This window comes from Camelus dromedarius, chromosome 9, assembly GCF_036321535.1.
Source record: "Camelus dromedarius isolate mCamDro1 chromosome 9, mCamDro1.pat, whole genome shotgun sequence".
In the NCBI taxonomy this organism is placed as follows: Eukaryota; Metazoa; Chordata; class Mammalia; order Artiodactyla; family Camelidae; genus Camelus; species Camelus dromedarius.
The window spans coordinates 7045319-7059002 of NC_087444.1; the positions used below are offsets into that span (position 1 = coordinate 7045319).

Below are 13684 nucleotides of genomic sequence, written 5' to 3' on the forward strand. Positions count from 1 at the left end.
TAAGTAACACAGAAAATAATCTGATAAAAAGAGAGGCATTCCAGGCTCTTGGAAGATGTGTCTCAATGCTGTAAGAAGTCACTACTTTCTAAATTAACCTAAATATTCAAGGAAACCATGAAAGAATTTTTAATCATTTTGGGAAAAAATATCCACAAATAGTTAAGTCAACCTTTAAACACTGAAGAGGGGAACTTGCTCTGTCAGATAAGATAGTCTACAAAATATAGTAATAAACGTAACATGCTATTGATGCAACCACAGATAAATGAACCAGTGACTATTCCAGTGAGTCCAGACAGATCCCCATAGGATGAGAACTTCATATACAATAAAGCCAGCACTACAACTCAATGAAGAAATCCGCCAAGATCAAATGTTGTGGAGAATCTGGTTCAGTGGGAATTCTTACACCAGAGGGAGTGTAAGTTGCTACGACCACTTCGGAATGCAATTTGGAGCACACATTCTCGTGCACTATGGTACAACAATTTTTGCACAGGTGCCCTGAGAGTCTTGGACTATTCACAATAGAAAGAATACGGAAACAATCCAAATGTCCGTCAGTGGAACAATGAATTTAAAATACTATGTTGATGTGAGTTGTAGTCATAAGACACCATACGCAAAACTACATGTGTACATAGAACAGATGAATTTTGGAAACAAGACGTTGAATGAAAAAAGCAAGTCCCAGAAAACTACACAATGTGTGACATCACATTTGTGATACCACAAAACTAAACAATATATTGCTTAGAGGCGTGTGTGTGTGTGTGTGTGTGTGTGTGTTAAACAGTAATAAAAAAGAAAAAGCAGGTTCTCTGGAACTTCTAGCCTGCCTTATCCACCCTAGAGAAATCCCCTCGGCACAGCTGCAGACACGTGCAGCGAGACTCCATCTGCTTTAACGGGAATGGCGAGTGCCAAGGGGACGTAGGTGGGGCACCGACAATGTCTGCTGCACAAAGAAACACAAACGCAAGCTGAAGACAGTGATTACTCCTAGAGTGGAAATAGGTACAGGTAACAGGGGAGAGCGCTTAGTAGGTATTTGTAACCTGTAGTTCTTAAATTATAGCTTGGTTTGTGTTGTTACTTTTATTGTTTCATATCTTACACACATTCTTTCAACACTTCATTAAAATGATAAAAGGAAAAATAAAACATTTTTCTTGACAGGAAAAAGTAAGTTAAAAAAAAAAAAAAAGAGCTCCCAATTAGGAAAAAGTTGTTCCCAGCTACAAAAAAAACCTGTTAATTGCACAGTCTGTTTTCTGTAGAGTACAAATATGAGTGTTTTATTTTTTCCTTCAAAAATTGTTCTGTTTACTTTTCCTTTTTGGTCTCTTAAGACATCTTGGGCAGAATATATAGCTATGCATGCATTTTCAGATATTAAAAATCCAGTTGATTGTCTCCCACGGATGATTCAGTGCTCACCTTCCGACTGCCAGTGCCTGCAAGGTAGCAAGTGGAAAGGAGGCGCCGGTGTGGAGGACATTTGCAGTCCTCTTGCCCCACAACACCTCTCCTCCTTCCAGAATCCCCAGGGCTGGGAAAGGAAAAGAGACATAAGACTTTCTAGCAAAAGTCTCCCTGACTGTGATAGCTGTATATTACAGAAGGGGTAAGTCTTATTAGCTCTTTCGGTCCAGTCTTGGTTAATGATGCCCTGGGCACAAGTGGGTGCCCAGTTGCTTCTCTCCGAGTCATCCTGGAAGCCCCAGGAGAAGAGCCAAATTGCCAGTGCTCAGCTCCCCCATGCGAAAGACGCACTCTTATCTCCAGCCCCCTCAGCTCAATTAGACTTTCGTACACTCCACTGCCTCTGGCTGCTGGGGTCTCTCACCTGGCCATCTTCACGAGAGGGGTGCCAATTTAGGGTGCTATCGTTGGGGTGTTAGAACAGTGGAAACTCAGACATCTGCCATATCCATTTTACTTATGAGATGTCCATGTTAGCATACTGGACTCCATTATCTTATTTAATTCTTACATTAGTCCTATGAGTTAAGTACTGTTCTTAACTTCGTTTTACAAATGAGGAAACTGGAATTCAAAGATACTAAAAAGCCTGAACCTAACAATGGAATGCCGGGGCTGGACAGAACCAAAGCACTCTGACTTGAGAACCTGAAACCAAAGGATAATCAATAGGACGCTTGTAGGAAATGAAATCAGACAAATGGAGGTAATTTCACCCAGGCCAAGTTCCGATATGACGAATCATTCTTGTCTCCACCAGAAATCTTATTCATTGTCCTGAAGATTCAGTGTCCACCTTCCCTGAAATGTGCTGATTGTTTAATTACTAACCTACAAATGTCAACACTTTGATCTCTTGGCTTATCTTTTCTAAATACCGTATCTATTAAATTTTTCTTTAGATACTTTAAAAAATATTAGTTAGGCTACAGTTTTATGATGATCATAATTTTGTATGTATCTTTCTCTTTAAAAAATGGTCTCTTTCCATTATTTGAAAGACATATAAATTACCCACACAATTGCAATATTCAAACATATAATTATGTGTGTAGGAAAACCAAAAGAGTATACGTAACATCTTCTGGAACTAATAAGCATTTTTAAAGAATGGTGTCAGGAAACAAGATCAAGATACGAAAGTCAATCATATTCTTAATTACTAGCAAAATTGGAATTTTAAATTTTAAAAATACCATTTACAATATCACTGTAAAATATGAAATCGCTGGGAATAAAGTGAACAAAATTCATACTGAATCTATATGCTGAAAGCTAAAAAAATCATTAATAGAAGAAATCAAGGGACCTAAAGAAGTGGAGAGACATACTGTGATTATGGACTGAGGATACAGTATTGCTGTTATGTAAATCCTCCTCAATATAACCTATAGATTCAATGCAATTATAATCAAAACCACAAGGGTTTTTTTTTTTAATTTATAAGTTGTATATACAATATAAACAGAAAGACAAAGGAACAGAGTAGTCAAAACAATTCTGAAAAAAATCAAGATAGATGACTCACACTAGCTGATTTCAAGACTACACATATGCTCTAGTAATGAAGAAAAGAACGCGGCTCTGGTGAGAGAATAGACACATGGATCAATGGAACAGAATGGAAAGCCTAGAAATAGACACATACTATCCAATCAACTGATTTTTGACCTAAGAGCAAAGGCAATTCAAAGGAGAAAGCAGTCTTTTCAACAGAAGATGCTGGAGCAATTGGATGACCACATGCAAAAAAAGTAAACCTGGTCGACCTAACTGTCACATCTAACACAAAAATTAACTCAAAATGGAGTTACAGATGCCACTGTGAAATGTAAAACCATAAAATCTCTAGAAAAAGTCTATATAATCTTGGGTTTTATAAACAGTTTTTCGATATGACACTAAAAATGCAATCTACAAACATAATATATTGGATTTAATCAAAATTAAGAATGAGTTGGCAGTTTCTTATAAAGTTAAACATAAACTTACCATACAAACCCAGCAATCCTGTTGCTAGGTATTTACCCAAATGAGCTGAAATCTTTTGAGCACACAAAATCTGTATGAGAATGTTTATAGCAACTTTATTCATAATCACTAAAAACTGAAAACATCTGTCCTTCAATGGGGATGTGGTTAAACAGGGTTATACCCATGTGATGGAATAATACTCAGCAACCAAAATCAATGAACTACTGCTTCATGAAACAACACGGATAAATCTTAAGTCTATTTTACTAAGTGAAAGAAGCCAGCTAAATAGTCTACATGTATATATGACATTCTGTGAAAAACAAAACTATGAAGACAAAGAACAGATCAGTAGTTGGCAGGAATGCAGGTGGGAGGAAGAGTTGATCATAAGGAGCACGTGAGAAAATTTTGAGGGGAATAGAAATATTCCGATGGTAGATACACGATTATACATTTGTCAAAACCCTTAGAACTGTACACGAGGAAGATTGATGTTACTGTATGCAATTAAAAAAATAATTAACCAGGATGCCAGGATGCTGAAGAGAGCCTCAAGTGTATCGCAGTCGGTGACACATGAATCTGTGTGACAAACATACAACATAATCACACTGAAGGGGATGTGAAGCAAAGGAGCTGACCGTTGTCTTGTTGTACAACGGTGTTTTAAGTAGCTATTGTAAGGCTAAAGACAGAAAGAGCTGTGCACAAACACTTCCATTGGTAAGACTGTTTCTCACTGAGTAGGGGTTAGTAACTCTGAAACTATCACTGAGTAGGGGTTAGTAAAACTGAAACTACATTACATGTTGAAGAAGTCTGAAGAAGGAAGTAACTATATGCTAGATAATGGCAGCCAGGTTTCTCACCATCAAGAAGTAACAAGTAAGCAAGGTGGCTGTGGCAGGATACAAGGAACCCTGTAATGTATTGGAGTCTTCAGAGATGGCAGTATGTTACTTTTGATTTCTAAGCACTGTTTTTTTTTTTTTTTTAAATAAAAAGTACTAGGGCTTCTTCTGAAGTAGCTGAATATAGGCTTTGAGCTGGAAAAACACAAGGTGAACTTGGAGCACTGTGTGGTGTCAAAAAGGAAAGAATTACTCCAAGAGTGAAAAAAACTAAGTGAGAAGGAAGGACAGAAGGAAGGAAGGGAGGGAGGAAGAAAGAAGGAAGAAAAGGGAGTGAGGTAGGAAGGGAGAGAGAGAGAAATAAAAAGAAAGAGGAAAAAAAAGAAAGAAAGAAAGAAAGAGGGAACGAGGGAGACATGTCAACCAAAAAGAGCCCCTTGACATCCAAATCCAGAACAACAATAAAAAAAAAAAAAACCATAGTATTGGATTATAACCCAAATTATAAAATAAATATTCATGAGCTCGTATTAAAATGAATAGATGATTAACTAAATAAATGGGTGAGAAGGGACAATTCTTCCTTTCAGAGGAATTCTAATTAATAAATGTAGAAGATATAAGGGAAATTGAAAATTACCATGCTACATCTAATTTTTACATATTGACCTGGTATTCAGGAACCTTGCTAAACTGATGTTTTATTTAGTTCTAGTTAATTTTTTTCCATAGAATCTTCTGCATATGTGACCATGCTGTCTGTGCATAAAGACAGATTAACTTCTTTCTTTACAGCCTGGATGCCTTTTATTTCTTTTATTGTCTATTTGATAGGCTAGGACTTCCAGAACAACACTCAGTAGGAATGATGAGAGCAGACATTCTTGCCCCATTACATGTCCGAGGGAAAAATAACCGTCTTTACCCATTAAGTAGGATGTTATCTGTAGGTTTTTCTGAAGACATCTGTCTTAGTCTGCTCAGGCTGCCGTAACAAAATACCATAGGCTGGGTGGCAATCCATTTTCCTTCTTTTTGTCTTCTTTTGGAGTATTTTTTTTTATTATTATTTCATTTCCTCTTCTTTGTTACTTATTAGTTCTAACATCGTGTTTCGTTATTTTAGTGGTTGATTCAGCATTTATGGAGTACATCTTTAATTCATCTACCTCTAGGTAATATTCCACCTGACCTTGAGCACACGTTTCTTACAATAATATCCCTTCATTTCTCCCTTCTAGCCTTCGGGTTGTTTTTCAACATTTGCTTCTACACATGTTATCAACCACGACACACAACAAAGAACTGTTGCCCTCAAATGCTGTTGTTTGTCCTGAAGCTGATTTTCAGAGTAGGATACCACACTTCTGGGAAAACTATCCTCTCTCCCTACAGATAAAAAAAGATGGTCTCTCCCTGCCTACAATTATAGACATCCGGTAGAAGAGAACAAATTAAGGTCTCTTAATGCCCTTAGTAAACCACCCTCTATTTTGAAACAACTTCTTTTAACTTTGGGTCTGTTTTGCTAGTCTTCAGCCAAGATTGTTCTCTTTTGATTATGCTAAGCAATAATTTCACTACCACCTCATAATCTTATGGGAGGAAAATCACATATAAGACTTACAGAATACAAATCATTTTATTTGCTAATATTGATAATTAATAGGTGATCACTGTTTATGAGCACATATAAATATGATCTTTATAAGTCAGTGTTCAAATTTCTACATTGTATAACATTTAACATGTCAGCTATTTTGCATCTTAATATAATGTGCAAAATGTTTATAAAAATTGCAGGCCCATCAGAATCTCTTGGTTCAGTTGCTTGATAAATTGGCTTATGGCTTCTGAAAAATGGATATGGTCACGGTCAAGTATATGGCAACTTCTTAAGCAATGAACAGTTGGGTTCATTAATTATTATATGAGAAGACAATGAAATAAATGGATAAGTAAATAAATCATTTCAGTATTTTAGTGACTAGTTAGATCTAATCGAATGGAATATGTTGTACTATATACAGACATTTTAACATGAAAAATACAAGTTATTGAAGAAAACTATAAAATTTTATTGAAAGATATATAATATAATCTGAATAAATGCAGAAACACTCTATGTTCCAGTATTTGATAGCCTTGAAATATCAATCCTTTCCAAATTTATGTGTTATTTGTCTATATATGTATGCTTAATGCAGTTAAATTACATTAGATATAAACTTTGACAAATTTTTTGAACTGGAAAAAATCATTCGAAAATTCATAGGAAAGGACAGATGTGTGAGAATTTTCAAGGAAACTGCCTTAGAGAATAAATCTTATTAAAAGCAATGATGGAAAAGAATTTGAAGATATATATGTATGTATATGTATAACTGAATCACTTTGCTGTACACCTGAAACTAAGATTGTAAATCGATAATACTTCAATAAAAAATGATTAAATAAAAAAGCAATGATGATCAAAAGTATACAGAAGTGAAAAAATAGTCTACAGAAATTTCAATGAAAGAGAACAGAAGTCCTAATAATGCTTACATGTTTAAAAAATTCAATTACAAATTTTAAAAATTCATATGAGAAATGGTAAAGAAAGTATTGTTAAATTATTTTTGTAGGACAACTGGCTCTCAATTTAGAAAATAAATGTATAACCCTCTTTTATACTATTCATAAAAATAAATTCCAAATTTAGTGGAGATTAAAAAATAAAGAACAAAGTAACTAAGTATGAAAAATAATACAGGTAAGTATATTTATAACCAGGAGTGAGGAAGATCTTTCTAAGCATTTAGAGGAAATCAGAAGCCACAGAGATAAATAATACCTGTTCTGAATACATAAAAATAAAAATTTCAGTATGACAAGAAATCATTACCAGAGTTAAAAAGAAAAAAGAAAAAGAAAGCCAGGAAAATGGAGTAGCACAAAGGGATGGCATGTTACTATGTCTAAAATTGATTTTAACGGGCAATAGGATAAAAGATGGGCAATGATTTTGAGTAGGTATTTGGTGAACAAGGAAATATAAATGGCCACTCAACATGAAAAATGCTAGATCAGTGTTCAGAGAAGGAAAACAGAAACCACTGTAGGTATTTCTAACAGGAAGAGATTTAGGATAAGAAATTAAGTGCTTACATCCTCACTGAAACGGCTGGAGGAAGAAGTCTGGAAAGGCCACTCTGGCTCTGAGGTTCATCCCTAGGCTTCCGAAAACCAGGAAGCTGCTGTTGCCACCAGGGCCAGGAACCATGGTAACCCGCATCCCTGGTAACCACAGCTGCCACAGGCACATGTGGGAGATTTGTACTTTGGTTAAAGCTCCTGTGTTTGCCTACCACTGAGAGGGGAAAAACAGCTTCTGCATGAAGATTCTAAACGACAGAATTTTAACTGGGATGCCTCTGGCAAGGGATTGTGAAAAAGATTAATTCTCAGAATTCCAATCCAGTCTTACGGGGAGAAAACAAGAGATGGTCAACTTTATGAATGGGTGATGAATCTGCATGGTAATATGGGTGAGGTTTTTAAATGGTTAGTTTGTAAATTCTTTCAAAAAGCTTGTTGGGATTGCAGTGACTTGGTTGCTTTTTGTGTATAATATGCTGCTGTTCATCTACTCCAGGCCCAGACTGACAGCATAATCACAGAAACAGCAAGCAAAAAATACTTTCAAAATAACCCTTTTCTTTGTTTGCCTTTCTTGAAAACTGTGAAAGGCACACATAGATCAAAGTTACACTCTTTAAAAATCCCTTATGCTCCACTTCCTCAAACACAGATAATTCCATTTTTCTTCCTTTTAAACTCTTCCAGACCAAGCCAATGTGCAAAAAAATCTTGATTTTTTTTTTATTCAAACAGCCACTACCTCACCACCTTCCTATACAATCAAACCTCAAAGGACCAATCTTGCAAGTAGTGGCTTTAACTAGTATATTTGATAATAGTTTCAAAATATTCATTCTTTACCCCAACAATTACACAAGAGGCCACGTGACTTGTTTTGGCTAACGGGATATGTGATGTATCGAGGGCTTCAAAGGTACCCCCACGTTCCCGTATGTGCTCTGGAGTACTTCCATCTTTGACCATAGTAAGAACATGGCTGAGACAACTGTTGCCCCTCTGTCTGGGTCCCCACTGACCCACAGTCCTGCTGTGTTGCAGGTATTGTTCTAATTGCTTTACAAGAGTCATGCAGATTCTGTCCTCATCACAACTCTCAGAGGTAGGTAAGACTGTTGCCTCTATTTGCAGACGAGGAAGCTGAAGGAACAAATGCTTAAGTAGATTAGCCAAGTTTACAGCAATAGATGAGATTTAAATATACTCGAGCTTTAGACACTATTCTTTGACTACATGGCATATTTATTTTAGTACTTCTTTCCTTTTCCAAAATGTTACAAAAATCATTCTATATTTTATTCTAAAATGTTTTAAAAGTTTTATCTTTCAGTTTTAAATCTTTCAGCTATCTAAGAAAGATTTGTTTTTATATGGTATGATGCAGAATTCTCTTTTGACATGGAAGGCTAAAATTTCCTCAGTACCTGTTACTTACTTTTTCTATAGAAGGCAGCCAAATAAATCTCTGTAGAAGTAAAATAATTTTTCTTTAGATGTTTGCATTTTCTTTATTTTAAGGCCATCATTTAGAATTTAAATTGAAACACGTTGGCAGCTCTCCACTCCTGATTCTCTAGGGCACTACTGTCCCAATGTATATCCAGTGAGGTAAATAAATGGATAGTAATATTTATAACATAGAAACAAATACATCAAAACTTGATGCAGAAACATTTGTTTCAGTTGTGCTTTCTAAAAGCCACCCAGTAATCTCCATCCTCAAATTCATCATATAATCCAGACCACAGAAATGCTTTCCATACAGTTAAAAGAATTCCAACAAAAGAAACCAAAGAGTCAATGAATCTACAAGCTATGATCGAAGAGTATTAAGAACTTGGAATGAAGAAGAGGAGGTAAAAGAGAGTAATTGGAATTGCTGACGTGACCAGTGTACTTTATAAATCCCACTTACTTAAAGTTTATACGTAACCTATTTTATTTTTGGATGACAATATAAAAGAAAAGTATGACATATAATTGATCAGAGTGAGTTCATCCATCACTAAGTGTTAAAAATACATTAAACTAAAACTAGATTACAAGAAAAAATAATTAATCTTTTGCACTTACCGTCACTTTTTAAATACGAAAAGATGAGCTTAAATACAACTTAGGTAATTTTTAAAAATCTTATTTTTAGAAGTGCATTATATGCAACATATCAGTTATTTTCATTGTGTCTGTTGTATATAAAAGATTAATGAAATTGTTCATGGGATCTTCAAGGCTTGAGGGAATACAGCTTTATAATCAAAGTACAAACCCGATACTCTTTATGGGTTATTTATTGTTTTGAGCTTCTCGTAGCATTTATATAAAGTTACATATTTAAGAAACCATGCAATTATTTCTAAATTTTGGCTTATCACTTGCTAATAATCTAGCTCAATATTTTCATCTCTATTTAATAGGAAGGAAATGTGAGGCTGGAGATTAAATGAAGTACTTCTCACACAAAATTAGAAGATGTGATAAGTTTATTATTTTTAGATTTCTTAGGCTAAGCTAAGAACTTCCTTCCCAAAATTATAATTTAGTAAAGTATAATGTGCTTTCTACTAAAGTCTGAGTGTTTTGGATGTTGGCACAGCATGGTTTAAAAAAAAAAGATGCATTTTAGTAAGAAATTTTAATAAGTGGAGGCCAAATTATGCCTCTAAATTTTTTACATTTGTGTGTGTGTGTGTGTGTGTGTGTGTGTGTGTGTGCGCGCTGTATCAACCACCCACTCCCAAGGATTCTTTTTGCCCATCAAAAGCACTATTTCTAATATGACTGCATGTTCCAGAACACAATGCAGAACATAATGTTCAACCCATCATCTATTTCCAGCATTTGCTTCCTGGAAATCATGCTCTCCTAATATATGCATGAATGCAGTGGATGCTAGCGCAGTTAGGGAGTAAAAGGAAGAGATTAGGTGTTGATGTGGCAAAGGGATAAAGGCTAGGGAAGGACACTTGCATGAAATGTCATCTGATCTGATCAGAATGATTTCTGCAACCAAATGCTGAATGCTGTCTCTGGAGGTCATTCAAAGTCTTTATATCTTTTTTTGGCCACTAATACTTTGCTGGTTCAGAATATAGAGCATACAGATTACTAGTTTATACTAACAAAACCATAATCCCTGATGAAAATGCTGCCAGTAAAAAACTTTCCAAGGAAGGTCTATTTTTACTCTTTCTTTTCAAGCACACATGCAAGGTTTCTCTCTGTGTGTGTGTGTGTGTGTGTGTGTGTGTGTGTCTTTAAGGACATTCCTACGGAAAGTCAAGAAAAATGTTATTAAGTCTCCCAGTCTGCTGCTTGAGTAATCCCTGCCCTGAGGACTGCCTGTGAATACCAGCCTAATTTCTGGGACCAGATCTAAGGTGAACAAGAAGAATGTAAGGAGCTGTAAGAAAACTGCATCCACCTTGTCTGACAGCAAATAGGAGACCTGCATAGATCTCTTCTATTTGAAAATGAGTAATGAAGAAACAACAGAAAAACAGTAACAATACGGAGTCTTTGAAAAACATCTTGATGCCAAAAGAAAAGAAGAATCACTGAAGAGAAAACATCCCAACTTTGAAATTGACTTAACGTAGGAAGCAGAAGGCAATTTGAGAAAATGCTTCATAGCTTCTGTAAACTCAAATGCACGTCTCCACAATGTGCCATCAGCAAGCAACAGCTGAAGATGATGGCAGAAATGAGAAGGAACAGGACTGGATGAGAAGCTAACACAAGGAAGTGAGAATGGGTTAACAGAACTAGGTCTGTACTTAAAAAGTAAAAACATAGACATACTAAAAAACAAACAAACAAACAAACAAAAAAACCTTGACATTAGAGGAGGTGAGAGACAGAGATAATTGAGAAAATACAAGGAAGCACCATGTTTACCAGAAAGAGGCTAGTGGAGTGGGTGGGAGGAGGTGAAGCGTGTGGAAAGATGCAACTTGCTGCCTACTCTTACCTTCTTAAAAGAAACAAATGCTCAAGACCAAATTGTCTCACATAAAAACAGTTATATCAGATTCACCCATGAGCAAGAGCTCTGTCAAACGGGGGAACAATGCTCCCTTTCGTTGTTGTCTAAACCCAGCTAACACAGTAAATGTCAGGACCAACTGTACCACTGAATATCAATGCAAAAAACATTCTAAAAATAAAATATTAGCAAACAGAATTCAAAGTACATATCTGCCATAATAAAAAGCTCTTGCTAGGAGTAGATGATTTAATATAAAGCAACATATTATTATGATCCACCATTTGGTATGCCCAATGGGGGAGAAAAATGAGTATCTTCAGAAGACTTAAAGGTATTAGATAAAATTCAAAACATTCATTTAAAAGATTCCCATTAAAATAGGAATAGAGAGATACCTCCTTATTATGGTGAATAAATACACATACGTATTTGTATACATAACGTAAACACTCTAACATGAATGTGTATGTGCTTGTATACACGTATTGGCTCAAAAGCTAACCTCAACTGAATGTTTCAACAAGAGAAGCAATAATACTGAAACCAGAAAGAAAAAAAGAATGCTTATTATTGCTACTATCATTAATTAGTCTAGCAGATCATGCCAAGGTAATTAGCAAGAGAAAGAAATATGAGGCATAAACATTGAAAAGGAGAAGGCAATATTTTCATTAAGGCAAATAACTATTATGGTGCACCTAAACAATTCAAGAGAATAATTTGTCCAGTTACTAGACACAGAGAATTCAGTAAGTATGCTGGATTTATACAGAAATTTATTGCATCTGTATATAAATAGCAGCCTGTTAGAAAATATAATGGAAATAAAAGTCAAATAAAAAACCTTCTGTATGAGACACTAAAGAAAAAGCTTAATGAAAAAGGTCATATATTTATATAATGAAAAATATTAAATGCTACTAAGGGATATCAAAATATTTGAATAAATGCCAAGATTTATCACACTCTTGGATGAAAGAAGTCAATAGTGTAAAGACGGCAGGTTTTTAAACTTCAGCACTATATAAGCTAAATTTTAAAGTTTATTTGGAGAAAATAAATTAGTGAAAATAGCCAGACAACTCTGAAATATCAAATCAGCGTTTAAAATAACATTGATTTAATAAATATCAATGATTTGGTAAACCCATAAAAGCTCTAAAATTAAATATAGGAATATTTTCCCCCAATAATCTTAGAATTAGGAATACTTTAAAGACATAAAACCCAAAAACAATGAGGAAAAGATTGATAAATTTGACTCTGTGAAAATTAAAATGTCCACATACAAACATAAAGTCAAAAAACAAACAGGAAAAGGTACAACACACGTGACACATGGCTGATTTCTTTCATCTTTGTAGATGTACTTTAAGTCAATAAGAAAAACACTGGTAATAAAAAATGGGCAGAAGACAGTTCTCAGAAAATAAAAATTATTAAGCGTTTAAATTTTTTTTAAAAAGTTACTTTATCTTGCTTATAAAGATAGCTTAAAGAAAAATGAAGATATCACTTCTTAACCTATTATTTTAAGAAATAAAAAAAAATTTGAAAACTCACACTATTAGAGAGGGTATGGAAGAAAAGCTCAGGTCTCTTCATCCCCTGATAAGGGCACCAGTCCCATCATGGGGCTCTACCTTTACCTCCATGACTTCACCCAAACTTAATTACCTCCCAAAGGCTCTGCCTCCAAACTATCACACTGGTGATTAAGGCTTCAACATGAGAGCTGGTGGAGGGAGTGGGTCACAAACATTCAATTAACAGTAACAGTTAAGGGGGGAGGGCAATGTCTCAGTTGGTAGAGCGCATGCTTAGCCCACACAAGGTCCTGGGTTCAATCCTCAGCACCTCCGTCAAAAAAAGAAAGGAAAAAGCAACATCATTGGTTAAACAAACTATGTTTCACCCACACAAAGACATCATTGGCAGTAATTAAAAATTTCTTTCAGCATTTTTACGCAGCGTTTTCCTTGGCTTACAGAACTCCCTTTAGTATCAGCTTTGAGTCAATCTATGAGAAAAGAACTCTCTCAGTTTTTGTTTGTTCAAAAATAAATTCACCTTCATTTTTGAAAAATGATTCCATTAGTTAGCAGTGGGTTTGTTTCAGCACTTTAATAAATACTCTGCTTCTGGCTTTCACTTATAATGTCTGTTTTTAAAAAGCTGAAGCTCTCATTTTTCTATTTTTTAGAAAAAATTTTTGAATGGAAAATTCTTTATATTTTCTATT

At 35.0% G+C, this 13684-nt stretch overlaps 1 long non-coding RNA gene across 1 annotated transcript in view; it reads right to left on the reverse strand.

Annotated features, from left to right (window-relative positions):
- LOC116154765 (uncharacterized) overlaps positions 1-13684 on the reverse strand; it is an 84474-nt gene that overhangs the window by 46158 nt on the left and 24632 nt on the right. The window lies entirely within an intron of this gene.